Source organism: Notechis scutatus, chromosome 3 (genome assembly GCF_049901735.1).
Source record: "Notechis scutatus isolate UNSWTSFEM ecotype Mainland chromosome 3, rNotScu1.2, whole genome shotgun sequence".
NCBI lineage: Eukaryota > Metazoa > Chordata > Lepidosauria > Squamata > Elapidae > Notechis > Notechis scutatus.
In genome coordinates this window covers 141,506,180-141,523,116 of record NC_142011.1, presented here as the reverse complement: position 1 = coordinate 141,523,116, position 16,937 = coordinate 141,506,180, and positions in this window count along the sequence as shown.

Sequence of the window (16,937 nt, the reverse complement as noted above, 5' to 3'; positions counted from 1 at the left end):
TGAATGCAGATACTCAAACAGCCACATGCATCCAATTCAGTGGAAACTATGTAGATCACTAGCTTTTTATGGATCAGCTGCATGCAGCCAACTTCTTTTCTGGATAGGAGTCTTTCATAGTGTTGTGGTCTGCCGGCGGCCTGCGGAGCTGGCAGCAGAGTCAGACAGTGGGGAGGAACATGGGCCAGTCCTAGAGTCTGGGGAGGGCTCGGATGAGGGATCTGCATCCGACACAGAGATGGGGCCAGGGCCATCTGAGAGTTATGTGTTGACTCCGGAGCCTCCAGAATCTGACATCAGTGAGGCAGAGGAACAGGAGGAGCCTGTTCCCAGTGTGTGCTTGTGCAGAGTTGTCAGAAGGCAAGAACAGTTAAGACAAAAGGGGTGACTCAGGAGTAAGGCTTGGAGATGATTGGCCCCTCCCAAAAGACATAAAGGAAGAGCAAAGGGACATGAGCCTTTGCAGGAAGCAACTTTGTTCATTCTGGTCAGTTTAAAATCTGAAGCTCCGTGTTGACTTTGTGCTCCGTTTGGCCTTATACAGCTAATTGTCAATTTAGTTGTTGGCAGCATTTCAAGGGAGATAAAGGTGGGTGCTTATCAGCCTTATCCCAAAAGACTGTGGCAGACTTCTGTCGGACTATTCATAAACTGTTTGGGACTCATTACAGGCTGTGAATGCATATAATTCACAGCCGTTGAAGTTTTTAAAAAAGGGTTTGGGGAACAGCGTGTGATTGTTACTGTCTCAGGAAGCTTTGGTCAGAACACATACGTAAGCAGAACCATTTTGTATCCAGTCTTAAAGTAGGTGAATCACATGCAAGAGGAACAAAAGAACCTCCACAAATGGAATCTGCAGTGATACTGAATCAATTCTGGATCCCTTGTCCCACTGACATGGGTTCATTTGAAGGTCTGAAGTGGCAGCTGCTCATGTCTATTAATATGAAACTAAAGTAAAGCTGATATTCCCTCTTCCAATGCTATAGCTTGCAGGAAGCCTGTTTACTCTTGCATCAAGAAATCTCCCAATTGGTCAGCACAGACTACTGCAAGCCAAACTATGGATACTTCCACAAGAAGCTTTGCTTTGCTCCTATGTGGTGGCAGCATCTTCAGGTTCCTCCATTAACATCCCAATGGAGCAAAATCGCTTTTCTTCTAACTCTGCTGCTTGCAAATGTTGCGATTTGAGCCCCTGGAATTTCAGGGCCAATCCCCATATGCCAGCTCTATGGTTGGCTGGGAAGGCGCTGTGAGGCCAGGGTGCCTGGGCAGGAAGCCTAATAGCTTTTCTTACCCAAGCCAATATATATATATATATATATATATATATATATATATATATATATATATATATATATATATATATATATATATATATATATATATATATATTTACCTATTCTGAACAAGGGAGAGTATGACTCTGTCCGAAGGCTAGTTTCTGTGCTCCCTCATTGATCAGCTGGAGGATACACAGATCAGTTCTTGTGTATGTTATGAGGCAGTCAAGGTCATCATCTACCATTAAGGAATAAGAGAACAACAAAGTTGGAAGAAACTTTGGAGATCTTCTGATCCAATCCCTTGCTCAGGCAGGAAACCCTATACCATTTCAAATAACTGGTTATCCAATCCCTTCATAAAAAAAACTCTGATGTTGAGCACCCACAACTTCTTGAGTTCCACTGATTAATTGTTCTAACTATCAGGAAATTTTTCCTGAGTTCCAGGTTGGTTCTATCTTTGATAAATTTCCACCATTGCATCTTGCCTTGCCTTCAGGTGCTTTGGAGAATAGCTTGACTCCCTCTTCTTTATGGCAGCCCCTGAGATATTGGAACACTGCTATCATGTCACCCCTAGCCCTTCTCTTCATTATTTTATTTATTTGATTTTTTATTTATTTATTTGATTTGCCAATTGTTTACAAGATAATAAGTATAAGTGTATACATAGTTGTGAATACATGAAATGGGTACATATAAGAAAAAGTATACCCAATTTCTGCAATGGACTATAAAGACTGTAAGGTTCAGGAGGATGGCAATTCAGGAACTTAATTCTACTTGCCAGTTTCAATATCCCTGACAACGACTTATTTTCCCCAACCTATTGGAGCAGAAGGCCCCAGGCTTTTTTCTCACCCAACTTCTGTATTAGGGGTCCCCAAACTCATCACCTCATCAATCCCTTCATGAAGTATCAGATTGTTCATTGGCGCACGCACACAACCCCAATATTTATTATATGAATATAATGTGATGAATACTACTTTAACTGATAATCCCAGGAATAATACTAATGGTAGTAGACAGTCCCATTCACCCATCATTTTGGAGAACTCTGCTCTGGATTCAAGTGAGATGTGAGTCATCCCCCCACCCATGCACTCTCATCACCAAATACTTGACTCTTCAAGAAACAATTGAAAAAAATGTTCTTGTGCCATCCTGGCTGAATCAAAGCCAGCAGAAACCAGAGTGGCATCTTCTCATCACAGTGGCTTTCCTCTCTAATAATTGCTCTTTTGTTCTTGTTTAGATTGAAGTTTCATTTGTATAAATGAAGATATGAAGAATGATTGTGGGGCAAATGCAAGCCACAGTCCTTGATGACCTTGGCCATTTTTATTTGTTTTCTTTTATGTGCAATGCTGGCGGGAGGATTTTTGTCACTCCAGGAACTACAGCAGCTCAGAGGACAGGACTCTGTGTTATTCCCACTTTATGAATTCATGATTAATCAGCCAGAGGGAGAACTGATTGGCTTATATTTTTACAAACCACTGATGCTGAGGAAAAGGCTAGAAGGCTGCATTCTAACCAGTGTGTGAGGAATTGAGTTACCAATCGGTTGGTAACAATGGAGTGAAAATTGCTCTGCAGATGGGCTCTCGTCTTCTTCCAAATTAGGTCTTTTTCTTGGAACTGGTATGGCAATTCTCACATCATATCTGGGTGAGTTTTATTAAAAGTATTTCCAAAATTATTTTCCACTGCAAAGAGTTTAGACAAATGTTCTTGGGGAATTCTTTCCTTTCTTTTTCTTCTCATTTGTAAGATTGGCTTTTTGCATTTTTTGGGGGGGGGGTTGTTTTGTTTTTAAAAAAGCACAATTCCAGCTACAGGGCTGGAGGTACTAGTGAATGGTCAGCTGGAACAATCATTAATTGCTTAGCTTGGAAAGTTTAAGTCTATCAAGTCAAGTGATTGCAAAAAGTATGACTTCAGCAACAGAGTGGTCAATGCCTGGAATGCACCACCTGACTCTGTTGTTACATCCTCTAACCCCCATTCCTTTAACTTCAAACTATTCACTATTGACCTCACCCCATTCCTAAGAGGTATGTAAGGTGCATGCATAAGTGCACCATCGTGCCTACCGTCCCTGTCCTATTGTCCCCATTTATTCGTACCTATTTCCTGTATTCTTACTCATGTTTATACTTATACCTATTATCTTGTAAGTGGTTGACAAATCAAATAATAAATAAAAATGGTTGTCATGGTGGGGTGACTAGTCATCAAACAAAACAAAGGTCAATGAGGCAAGAAGCCATGAAGATTTATATCTACGAATGCACTGGTGCCAATAACCTCCATTTTGAAGGTTTTCAAATACTGTACAGTCCATTCACATTACATTTTCAAGTAAAATACAGCCACATAAACTATCCAGATGCAGAATGAAATAAAATGTCCCCAGTTTAGATTTTTTTTTAAAAACACTTTATTCAGCTTGAATAGGAAAAAGGGACCCAAAGAGATGATGCGAACTTACAGCAAGGGTCACACCAATGTTGCTGCAATAGCATGATTGGCAGGTAACTTCCCCAATGGCTCATGATGCACAGAAGAAAGACAGCTAAACTGAAAGAATCAACTAACCATGTTACTTTTCGCTTATTATTTATATTGGACTTATTTATAAATCAAAATAGGCAAGATAGGAATCAGTAATGTAAATACAAATTCCATGCCAGTATGGCATTCTGTCAACATCAGGATGGGTGGAAAGCACTTATATTCTACAATGAAGAAAATCCTCTTTCTTAATCTTTTAATCTATCACCCTCTTGTGCTCCTTCTCTCCATGGAATTATTGCCTTAGTTCTATAGAATGCTTCCATTATATGTCAAGGGTTGTTTGGATTATACTTTAAGATTCCATGATTTTGCTAGTTTGATTACTATGGTTAAAATAATGGAGTGGATATAGTATATAAACATAATAATTAGGAAGGTATGAAGTGTTAATGTAGGAACTGGTTGGTATGTATCACGTTGAGAACTCTATGATGGGTTATGTTACAAATAGGACAATTGGGATGAAAGTTAATGGGAGGTGTCAAAGATAAGATTGACATTGATATTTATCATTATGTTGATTACAGGTGTTGTTGATAAGGTGGTTTCCTTGTTTAACTGAAAGCACAGTGGAACTAGGCTGATAAGTAATTATTAGAGGTTTTTATACTGACTAGACTAAGGTAACATTGGATATGGTAGCCATAGTTACAGTAGTTGTAGGAATGCAATAAATTTTAATGAAGGAAGGAGTTTGCTAGCCACAAATTTCAACTGAATAAGAAAATATATCATTGCAGCAATTTATGTCATTTGCACAATGAAATCATAAAGCAGAGGGCACACATGTGCGTCAAAGGCACAAATCACTACAGAAATATGTTCCATTGCATGCAAAGTCCACATTATTAAGTGCTAACTGAGGCTTTACTGGAGTTCCTTGTCTTAAGTACAAGTTGACTTCACCAACCAACTAAACCCCTCCACTGCTGATTCCCCCCCCCTTTTTTTGTTTTTTGTTTTCATGGAGCTATATGTGAACAGATTGCCTACTGGCACAACTTCTGTTCAGGATTGCTTTTTGAGGTAAATTTGACCAAGGGGCATTTTTTGTGGAATACAAAACTGACAGAAATAGCCGAAGGCAGAAGGAAAATGCCAATTTCTATTTCTTTCCCAGTTTTGTTTTTGTTTTAAATAAAATGCTCATTTATTCTCCTAATTCAGATTGTTTTTCCAACAAATACATATGTGGGTTCACCGTCAATTTGCAGCGTGGAACAATTATGTTGCGTTCATTAACTCATCAGCTTTCCCTTAACAGTGTGAATTTGATTGCTTCATAGCCGGTAGGTAAATCTCCATCAAAGTTACAACTGTCAGTAAGCTCTCATTTTTATAAACTAAAGTAAAGATTACACTGCTGTTACCGTTTCCTCCACAAAAAAAGGTGCATGTTTACCCCAAAACACTAGAAATAAAAACCATCAAGATACTTTTCTGAGAAATGGAACCACAGTGACCTCAGCTGGCCAAAGGAAGGAACAAGTAGGAGGAGATGAGAGAACCAATGTGTTGCACTGACAAGAATTCTATATTGAATTCAACAAAGAAGCAGGAGTGAGGTGAAAGGACAGTCTGCCTCACTGAATATTCCCTTGATCTGTTGGACTACAAAGTACATTACCCTGGCCTGACCTGTACTAAATTGAGAAGACTATGAGGAAACACTCTCAGGGCTGGAATAGGTCATTTCTCCCAGAAACTCCCCAGGCATTTCATGATGCAAATTCTCTCCTCTCCACAACTCACACTTTCTCACTAACGTGCGCACACGCACACATACACACACACACACACACACATACAACTGGCCCTTGTGAAAGAATCCCTGGATTATAATGGAAATTTTCTCATTTTTTCCATTCCCAAGCATATGACAGATGAAGGCAAGAAGATCATGCCATCTATGAGAAGCCTCTCAATTTATTTGTGTTTTTTTTTTTGTTTGTCAAACAAAAAAAGATAACAAGTATAAGTATGAACATAACAGATAAACGGGGACAGTAAAACAGGCACACTGGTGCGCTTATGCCTTTTAAGGACCTCTTAAGAATGGGGTGAGGTCCACAGTAGACGGTTTGAGGTTGAAGCTGTGAGAGGTTGAGGCTGAAACAATGGAGTCTGGTAGGGCATTCCAGGCCTTGACCACTGTTGCTGAAGTCATATTTTCTGCAACCTAGTTTGGAGCGATTTACCTTGAGTTTCTATTGGTTGTTTGCCCATGTATTATTGTGATTGAAGCTGGAGAAATCATTGACAGGCAAGATGTTATAGCAGACAATTTTGTGTACTATGCTTAGACTGGACCGCAGCCAGCACAGTTCCAGATTGTCCAGGCCCAAAATTTCAAGCCTGGAGGCATAGAGAATTTTATTGTAAGTGGAGGAGTGGAGTACTTTTCTCAAAAAATACCTGTGAACCTGCTCAATCATGTTAATGTCCGATATACGGTGCAGGTTCCAGGTGGACAAGCTGTATTCGAGAATTGGTCTGGCAAAGGTGTTGTATGCCCTAATTAACAATTCAATGTTGCCAGAGAAAAAGCCTTCGCAAAATAAGGTTAACAATTCTTAAAGCCTTTTTGGCAATGCTGTTACAGTGAGCTCCGGGGCTTAGATTGTTTGAGATAAGTACTCCTAAGTCCTTAACAGAGTGAGGGTCGTCTATGAGATTATTATGTCTAGGTCCTGATCCAGTTTAGAAATCTGTGTGCCTCTTGTCACCCTTGAAGGTAGACCAAACTGGGAAACCAATCATGAATGCAAATATAAGTAGTCCTCAACTTGCACCGATAACTGAGCCTTGGAATTATGGTCATAAATCATTGCAGTCATAAGGTCATGTAACTGGACCTGATTTTGTGACACTGTTTACAACAGTTGCAAAGCAAACTCTGTGTTCTTTAAACAAACCTATTTTCCCACCAGAGAACTGGAAGTCAACACCAGAAACCAACAAAAAAACATTGCAAATTGTAGTCATGTGACCACAGGAGACTGCAAATGGCCATAAAGAGGAGTAGGTTGCCAAGTGCCCAAAATGCAATCACATGTTCTTGGAGGAATGACCATTGTAACCAGTGGTGGGATTCAAATTTTTTACTACAGGTTCTGTGGGCGTGGCTTGGTGAGCGTGGCAGGGGAAGGATACTGTAAAATTACCAGTCAGAGGTGGTATTTTCCAGTTCTCCAAACTACTCAAAATTTCTGCTACCGATTCTCCAGAACTGGTCAGAACCTGCTGAATACCACCTCTGATTGTAACTTCAAAAATGGGTTGCAAGTAGCTCTGCAGAGGTCTGTCCTAATTTTGAATGGTTATTATGCAACCAGTCATATAAAAGAGACGCAGTGGTTCAATGGCTAAGACGCTGAGCTTGTCGATCAGAAAGGTCGGTAGTTCAGCGGTTCGAATCCCTAGTGCCGCATAATGGAGTGAGCTCCCGTTACTTGTCCCAGCTTCTGCCAACCTAGCAGTTCAAAAGCATGTAAAAATGCAAGTAGAAAAATAGGGACCACCTTTGATGGGAAGGTAACAGCGTTCCGTGCGCCTTCGGCATTTAATCATGCGAACCACATGACCATGGAGACGTCTTCGGACAGCGTTGGCTCTTTGGCTTTGTAACGAAGATGAGCACCACCCCCTAGAGCTGGAAACAATGAAGGGGACCTTTACCCTTACCTACAGTACTTCTATTATAGATTATAGTAACCGAATCTTGCAAGTCTGAATGCATCTCCTCCTTCCTTTGACCTTTGTCTTGGTTGTGGCTCTTCCTCCTGTTCCTTCAGATTATTCTTACAGCCCATTATTCTTCTTTAGTTCAGATGACAAGAAAGAGGGACAGTGAACCACGTGCCACTGTGCCACTAACGTAATAGAGTGAACCTTGATTTACCAAACTGCAATATGTACAAGGGACTCATACACATTCAGACTGATATCATTTGTGTAATGACATCATGATGCAAGAGACAGAATTTACTTATCATGACATCAGTTTGCATGGCATGATGGTCACTTCACCATGTAAACGATAAAAAAAAAGATAGCATTTGTATCATGACATAAATTCCTGTGTTAATCTATTTCTCTTTTGAGCAGAGACTGATGAATAACAGTTACCCCTTCTCCTATATGGGCCCTTTAAAGCAAAGTCAGTGCATGGTCTTTTGACCTTGACTTTTTAAAATTGTTATAGATGCAGACAAGTGCATCCATCCATATGCTTTTGCTTACATATTTTCTCTTATCCAACAATTCTAGAGTAAAACTTCTCCGCTGGCTGAAGTTCTGGTTTCAAGCTTTTATGGGCTCCTCCTGTCTTTGCACCAACATTTCTGAGATCAATTGAAGAAGTCTCTAGAATAGGGGTCTCCAAGCTTAGCAACTTTAAGACTTGTGGACTTCAACTCCCAGAGTTCCTCAGCCAGCAAAGCAAAGCTGGCTAAGGAATTCTGGGAGTTGAAGTCCACAAGTCTTAAAAGTTGGCAAGGTTGGAGACCCCTGCTCTAAAAGGTGTCTGAGCCAGCTTGGTATAGTGATTAAGACATCACACTTGAAACTAGAACATGACTCAACTCTGACTCAAAGGCACATAGATACAGAAGATATCTATTGGGCTCTTTTTTTTGCAACCTTAACCAAAAGTTATTATTTCCAAGCCTGATTCTCACCAAATTCTCCTTTTAAGATCTGTAGAGAAGGTTAAGGCAGAGTTAGAAGAATTCCAGCCAATGAATTATTTCCCAGTTAGAAGCATGGAGAAGCTTGCTGCTGGGTATTTGCATAACAGTCTCCTGAATCTTTATCTTGGAACTCTCCCTTGCAGCAATGACTTTTTTTTTTTTTTGGTAGTAATACCATATTGCAACTTGTTGCACTTTATAAGTTACAGGTCAGTCTCTCCAATCCACACCAAAAAAAATGTAGGAGACTCCCAAACAAATGGATGTACAAAGCAACCAAATTTGGGGGGAAAGCCATTGTGCCAGTGCCAGAAGATTGGTGACAACCAGATGTCCTTCCAGAGACAAAGTTTCCCCTTCAGCATCGGAACAGTTCTTCTTACCCAAAGGGTTTAGGATATTTGCTGGATATTTGCCATGTTCCATTTTTGTATGATCACTCACTTGATCTCTTGATAGAGCTGGAAGAATGAGGCACTGAGGTGTTCAACACCACCAGTGGCATCACATCTCATCCAAACCTTCTGAAGATAACTTTTCTTAACCAGATCTGTATTTGTGGATGAAGTTTGATAGATGATAGAGTGTGCTGTTTATGAGAGGTGAGTCTAAATCATTTGCTCATGCAGGGCTTTTGAAAGTAGGCCAAGTGCCACATGAAATTAGGCCATAGCTTGCCAGTGGCCCTACAGCTACAGGTTCCCCAGCCCTAGAATTAAACAACAGAAACAGCATTGTCTTGAAGCTCCGTGGAAAGAATGACATCCCAAATTGCAACTTTCATTTTCTTATACCAGCTTTGTAGCATCGGACGCCATGTAGCCATAAATTTTCTGTCTTTTCAAACCCGGCTCTGAAGTATTTAATTTCATAGTACGATGAGCAAGTCATATGCATGATTTTATGTGCACACACTTTAAAAAAATCATTTAGAAGCTGACTTTTATTTTACTATTCCTGTATTTGCATTGTCTGGAGAACTGGAGACAATTCAAAGGCAAATCCCACCCCTCTAACTATGCAAAACAGGTATTTTTCATTCTCCTTACAGTCTGAAGTCAATTCAATTCAATGCATTGCAATCTGTTTTTGACTAAGCCAGTCCCATCCTTCTTATTCTTTCTTTCCCCCCACAAAAAAAAAAATATGTTGGGATTATTAGTTAGGGCAGCGGTCCCCAACCTTTTTGTACCAGGGACCGGTTTCAAGCAGAAACATTTTTTCAAGGACCGGGGAGGGGGGAGAGAGAGAATCCGAGTTTGGTAGTTTGCTTGCAGACGTTTCATTACCTGACTAGGTAACATCTGATGTTGTTACCTAGTCGGGTAATAAAACGTCTGCCAGCAAACCACCAAGTTCAGGGAGCGCCTCGGCCCTGCCTCCCTCAGCCCCATCCCTCAGGTGTCTCCCTCCCTCCCTCCCTCCCTCAGGTGTCTGCCTCGTTCCTCTCTCAGTCACTCTATCGCTCCTACAGCAGCCCAGGAAGAAACTGCTTCAAAGAAGCCGGGGTGGGGGTGGGGTGGCTTTCCTGTCGCCACAGCTTCCCGAAGCGCCGTTTCACCCCACCCGCCCGCCCGCCCGCTCGCGGTTCAATCCACAGTGCTCCGTTCTACCTGCCTGCCTGCCTGCCTTCTTCGTTTCGGAGCAGCTTCGGCTGATAAAAAGAGGCGAATAGTTATTATTCTCAGCCGAAGCTGCTCCCAAACAACCAGACAGGCAGGCAGGCAGAACGGAGCACTGTGGATTGAACCGCGAGCGGCGGGCGGGCGGGTGGGGTGAAACGGCGCTCGGGAAGCTGCGGCGACAGGAAAAGCCACCCCCGGCTTCTTTGAAGCAGTTTCTTCCTGTGCTGGTGGAGGAGCAACAGAGCGACTGAGAGAGCTGAGCAGGACAGGCTTCGGTTGCTTCCTCCCTCCCCTTCTTTCATTTGTGTCCTTGATCCCCGATCCCAGCAGCATTCACCGAAGGCGAAGAAAGCCGCCATTTTTTTTTATTTTTTTTATTTGCGGCCCGGTAAAGAGTGCTCCACGGCCCGGTACCGGTCCGCGGCCCGGTGGTTGGGGACCCCTGAGTTAGGGAACCGTATCTAACTCACTACATTGGAAATAAAAACAGTGGAAGTAATAGTGCCGTATTTTCATTTTAAGTGACTTTTTTCCCTTTCTTCTACTTTCAGGTACAGAATCTAGCCACTAGGTAGTATTACCTCGAGCTTGATAAATCTGCATCATGAGGATTGTCACAACTGATAGCAAAGCTAAACTGTTGGTTGTCAGGTAGAAGGCAGCCATAAGAAAGTCTGATCTTCAACAGATGGAAATCACCATCAGTATTTTGAAGTTCATCCTCCTGCTGATGCAGAAATCTTTCTTTTCCTCTTTGTTCTGTGACCAACCCTTCAGTATAAAAGCTAAATAGGAGCCTCTGTAGCGCAGTGGTTAGAGTGCAGTACCGCAAGCTACTTCTGCAGCCAGCTGCCTACAGTTTGGCAGTTCAAATCCCACCAGGCTCAAGGTTGACTCAGCCTTCCATCCTTCCGAGGTGGGTAAAATGAGGACCCAAATTGTTGGGGGCAATATGCTGACTCTGTAAACCGCTTAGAGAGGGCTGTAAAGCACTATAAAGTGGTATATAAGTCTAAGTGCTATTGCTATTGCTAAATGCTGTGAAATGGTACCGCTAGATATTAGGAACAAATGCATAAGATGTCTCATCACCAATAAGCCAAATTCATGCACCACCAAAGCAGATTAATTGTTGCTTCCTCAAGCTTGGTATTCAGTGATTTCAACCTTTCTGTATTTGTGTGTGTGTGTGTGTGTGTGTGAATCCATTCGTTCATTCATATATTCAATCATTCATTGTATATTCAAGCAATCATGGTCTATATTAGGGTGGGCAACTTGTAGTCCACCAGCCATAGGTGTCTTCCCCTATTTTTTTACGCTGACCCCATTGTCAAATTTTAATGGCAACCAAGTAATGACACTATAATTTCTAGTGGTTATATACATGAAACAAAATGTTAAAACTTAACGTGTGTAGTTACTTACCAAACACATCTAAATTATATTAAAAGTAAATAAAATATCTTTACAATCCCCAAGGCATGTCACAATTTTTGAGAATCCCTAACGTTTGGAATTGAAAGTTGAAAAATTTGACATACCCTAACATACATAGCCGTCAAGCTATTCCCTTTTGGAGTAAGCAACATAGGAAATCAGCATCGGAAATTAGCAAAAAAAGAACCTAAGATAGGAAATATTGTTAGAAAGTGTTGATACCAACCATCTTCACTGTATACATCACCTGTTGATTGTACTGTTACAGCATGTTCTACATTGGAATGCTCCCTAAGAGCATTCAGAAGTTGCAGAATGCAGATCCATTTGTAGTTTCCTTGGGTATCTTGGCACATCCAGGTAACATCATTTATATGTGAGCTTCACTGGTTCCCAGGGACTTTCAGGAAACAATTAAAGGTGCTGGTTAATGTGTGGTACAAAGGCAGGTTATTATAGGACAGTGTTTCCCAGTGGTTTCTGCCTGTCCCACCACACTGGCAGAAGGGGCATGCTTCAGGTACTGGCGGTGAATGAGTGTCATCTAGTGGATGCTAGGAATTGAGTCTTCTCTATTTTGGTACCTGCCCCATGGGAAATTATCCCTCCCTCCCCTCCCACACATTTCCCAAAACATACACAGCCTCCCCTATTGGACTTTCAAAGGGACATGAAGATGTGGCTGTTCCCCAGGAACTGGAGCTGGAATGTTAGCTACAGAAAGTCTGATATTAAATTATGTGATGAGTGGTACCCAGATTTTGTAATGGTTCCAATTTGCTTTAATTTTAATGGATTGTTAAGTTTTTACATTGTTTTGTCTTCCAAAGATTCTTTGGATTGATGGGCGGACATATATAATAAATAAATCCTCACTTTGCTTTCTTTGCAAACCATCACCACTCCAACTGCAATGTATTGCTTCATACATTGCCTTCAGTCCTTTAAACTTCTAACCTCTCTTTTCTTAAAAGTCTCATAAACTCCATCCCATGCTTATTTTCTTCTGTATTTTATTTGAATGTACTTAGGTCGCTTCAACCAAAACAAACCCAGCAGCAACAACAAAAATCACCAATAGCAACAACATGCATCCAGATAAATACATAATCCTCCTTTGAATCTCCTCTATCGTCATATCATAGGTGGGTGGGGGTGAGTTTTTTGTTACAAATCTGGTAACTATTACAACTTTTGTTTGTTTGTATCCCACCTTTATTATTTTTACAAAAAGCTCAAGGCAGCAAACATATCCAACACATCTTTCTCCTCCTATTTTTCCCATAACAACCCTGTGGGTTGACTGACTGACTCAAAGTCATGTCTAGGGTGGGACTTGAACTCAATAAACATTTCCACCAGCTGGATTATTTAAAAAAAATGTTGCAAACTTGATGTAAAGCCGATCAGCAGCCTTCTTAGCAATGCGAGTTGCTGAGTGCATGGTAAGTTTATCTTAGCCCAATCTAGCATCAAAGCCTGCTGCTCCCAAAAGCTGCTTCCCTTCTTTTTCTTCACTGCACAGCCCTGTTATATAGAATGATCAGGTTGGACCTTTTTGTACATTCATATAAAAGCGTCAGTGTTTCCATTCATGTTTGTGCTAGCTAGCTGAAAGAGCGGCAGGATGAAGTAGTTTATTTATTGAAATATATAAACTTTGCTTTTCAATTGGAATGTCTTGAGCAGAGAACCATCCTTAGGTGCTTCGATGAAGTCAAGGGCAGAATTGCAAATTTAGAGAAGATAGAAGAATATTTAAAACCCTGCCTAACCATGACGCTCACTGGGGAATTTTAGACCAATCCTTTTTTTTAAATAAAATGAGAAAAGCCATTTGTACATCATGTTGAACACCTTAAAGGAAAGGTAAAGAGGTAAGTGTGTTGTAAATTAATTCTATTCAACTATCAGTTTTATATGGTTAAATTCACCTAGGTGAATTCTAGAAACTTAATTGATATTCATTTGTGCAACTTTCCAGGAGAAGCTGACTTTCAAAAGGGCTTGGTTCTCAAGGAATACAACATTATACATTTATAGCTAAATCAATTGTTATCAGTGTGAGAACTAGGTACATGGGATTAAAAAGTTACTATTTTTGTTTGGATTTTTCTTCCTCCATCTTAATACTGATATGACTGATGTTTAAAGGAACAAAGGATGTTTGTTTCTGAGATAAGCAATACCAATTTATGTAAATGAGCAGACCATCATCATCAGTGCCGACTCGCATCATTATTCCTGTTTCTGGTTCATTATAAAGCCAGTGTCGTATTGTAGGTATTCTACTTTTTAGGAGACGCTAGAATAAGGCGGCTTCCCACAACTGAGATAATCTACTTAGAGACAGCTGACCTAAGACACAGATAACAGAGATGAAAATTTCTTGACGTTTTTATGAACTCATCATTTCTGCCATTTAATATATAGAGAAAATCCTATTTTCTACTGATTGATTACTTTAATGAATAAATGTAATGTACTCTCAGTGGGTCAAGTGGATTAAAACCCTTTGCTGGCAGAAAAATGGACTTGCCTGAAAAGGATTTCGAAGCAGATTCATTTACTAGACTGGATCCCTCCAAATTTCAAATTAGTTGGATTTGAATTCTAAATGATTAATTGATGCTTTCTGAATCTGGTGCAACAGGTAACATACGTACAATATGTCAACAGCCTTTTCTTTGAACAGATGCTATACACAGCCATTCAGATGTTAGGCTCATGAATCCAAGAAGGATTAACCTATATATTACTAAAATCCTGGTTCCCGTAACCATTGACTAGGCAAAATGGTGCATCCCAGGGCAGCGATTTTTGAACCAAGGGTACCTCAAATGGGCTAACTTACAAAATGTGTCCCAAATCTGGGACCCACGGTTCCACTGGAATTTAAATTTGGCTAATTTTATTAAACATTTCCTGTCTGACTCTGCTATACTTAGTTCAACAAAGGCTATTTTTGAGGTCTGATATATGTCTCTGAATGCATTCTAATTTTTCTAGTGATTGGCAGCACATTGGAAATTCTGTTAAAGCATTGACAGAGGCATGGTATGAAGGAAATATCTCTCAAAGGAAGACTTCAATAAGTCACAGGTTGTCTAGTCACAGCTAAAGCTGTGTGTGATTAGAGGCACATTCCTTATTAAGGCATAGAATTGCAAATCATTGTGCTATAATCAAAACACACTCACTTCTCAATAAATGTAAATTTTCCAGAAAATCAACCTTGACCCCCATGGCCATGTCTATATTATTTTCCTTACAACAATATGGAAGTTGCTTTACTCTAGGACAGGGGTGTCAAACTCAAGGCCTGGGGGCCGGATCTGGTCCACAGGGTGCTTAGATCTGGCCCATGGGGCTTCCCTGAAAATAGCCCACAGTGCCTCTGCCAGCAAAAATGGAGCTCGGGAGGGCCACGGGTGGCCCTCCCGAGCTCCGTTTTTGCTGGCAGAGGGTTGCAGGAGAACATCACAGCCAAAAACTGAGCTCAGGAGCTTGTTTTCTCTGGTAGATTGCACGGGCCACCATAGGGGCCCCAACACGAATGATGTTGAGCTGGCCATGCCCACCCTGGCTTCCCGAAGTCAAACACAACCCTGATGCGGCCCTCAATGAAATCGAGTGGTTACACCGCTGCTCTAGGATGTCTATGGAGATATTCAGTCATCCAAGTCGTGGTTGTCCCAAAGGTGTTTTTTACTCTATGATGTTTTTTCCCCATTCCCAGTTTGGTCCCAACCTGAGGTTTTCTGGGTATCTCTCATCCCTGAACTATTTCTGAACTCCCTGCTCCAGATGATCATACTTATTCTTTAAGGTTATGACAGGATGTTTTTCTTAATCCAGAAGCATGGGAACTAAGGTGGGAATTCAGAACAAGGCACCTTTTTTTTGTTAAACTAATGGAGAGAGGGAAAGAAAAATAATAAACACATTTCCTTTTCATAAGCCAGCACTAGATAACTTGCAAAATAGTTCTAGTTTAAATGGTTTTATTGTGGCCTGATATTGCTTTAGTATCATCACTGAGAAAACTTTTTCAAGTCACTGCCTGTCTGACCTGTGGTGATAGAGAAGCCAGCATTTTGATGATTCGTGTTGGGAGCAAGCAAAAGGATATGTCCAGGGGCGGGATTCAAATTTCTTAACAACCGGTTCTGTGGGTGTGGCCTAATTTGTGGGTGTGGTTTGGTGGTCATGTGACTGGGTGGCATGGCTTGCCAACTGGACATGGCTTGGTCACGTGACTGGGTGGGCGTGGCTTGTATGTAAACGGAGTAAATATTATATTTATGTAAATATTGATTTTTTTTATTAAAAAAAGAGCAACTTTTACCCAAAAGCACACAAAGAAGGCAGGCAGATTGAGTTGCTCACAGAATCACAGATTCATTTAGAGATCTATCTGCAATCGGCTACCTGAGTCTGTCAAATAAAATTTGCTTGCAAGCAAACTCATAAAATTTTCTTGAAAGCAAACTCATAAAATTTGCTTGCAAGCAAACTCATAAAATTTGCTTGCAAGCAAACTCACAAAATTAACTCACAACACACCATGTATGTAAATATTGAATTTTTTATTTAAAAAAAGAGCAATTTTAACCAAAAGCAGGCAAAGCAGACAAGCAGATTGAGTTGCTCACAGAATTACAGATTCATTTAGAGATCTATCTATCTGCAATCGGCTACTTTAGTCTGCACTGAAAAATAGAAGCTTCAGTCCTAAGGAAGGTTCGGTTCTGCTTTTAGATTAGCTAGAAAGCAAGAAATCCAAGGATTTCCTGCTTTCTAGCTAATCTAAATCTCCCGGCAGAGCAGAACATGGGGAAAAAAGGAAAAATAGCAACTTACCAAACCAGGCAAGTTGGATGGCTCGCATGTCAGGTAAGGAGTGAGTGGGCGGGGAGGGAGAGGGGCCAGCCAGTGGACCGATTTGCCAGTTCTCTGAACTGCAGACAATCATAACACGCGTGTGTGCAGCGTTTGCAAGAAATCATCAGCTGTGCCTCCTGGACAGCCTGGAAAAGCAGGGAATAAAGGACAGCCTAGAGCCCGGGCAGACGGGTGGCTCTACTGGTTCTACAGAACCAGCCAAACCCCCTCCAGTGTTATTAAAAATAACACTATCCATGTCCATTGCCAGACTGGCTATAGATAATAGGAGTTGGACTCTAACAACATCTGGAGACTCACAGATTGGTTCCCCAAATCTGATGCCCCGAGTCAAAAATCCCAACAGTTATAAAAATAAGGACCAGCACATTGAACTTAGAAATTTAGGAATTGTTTTTTTT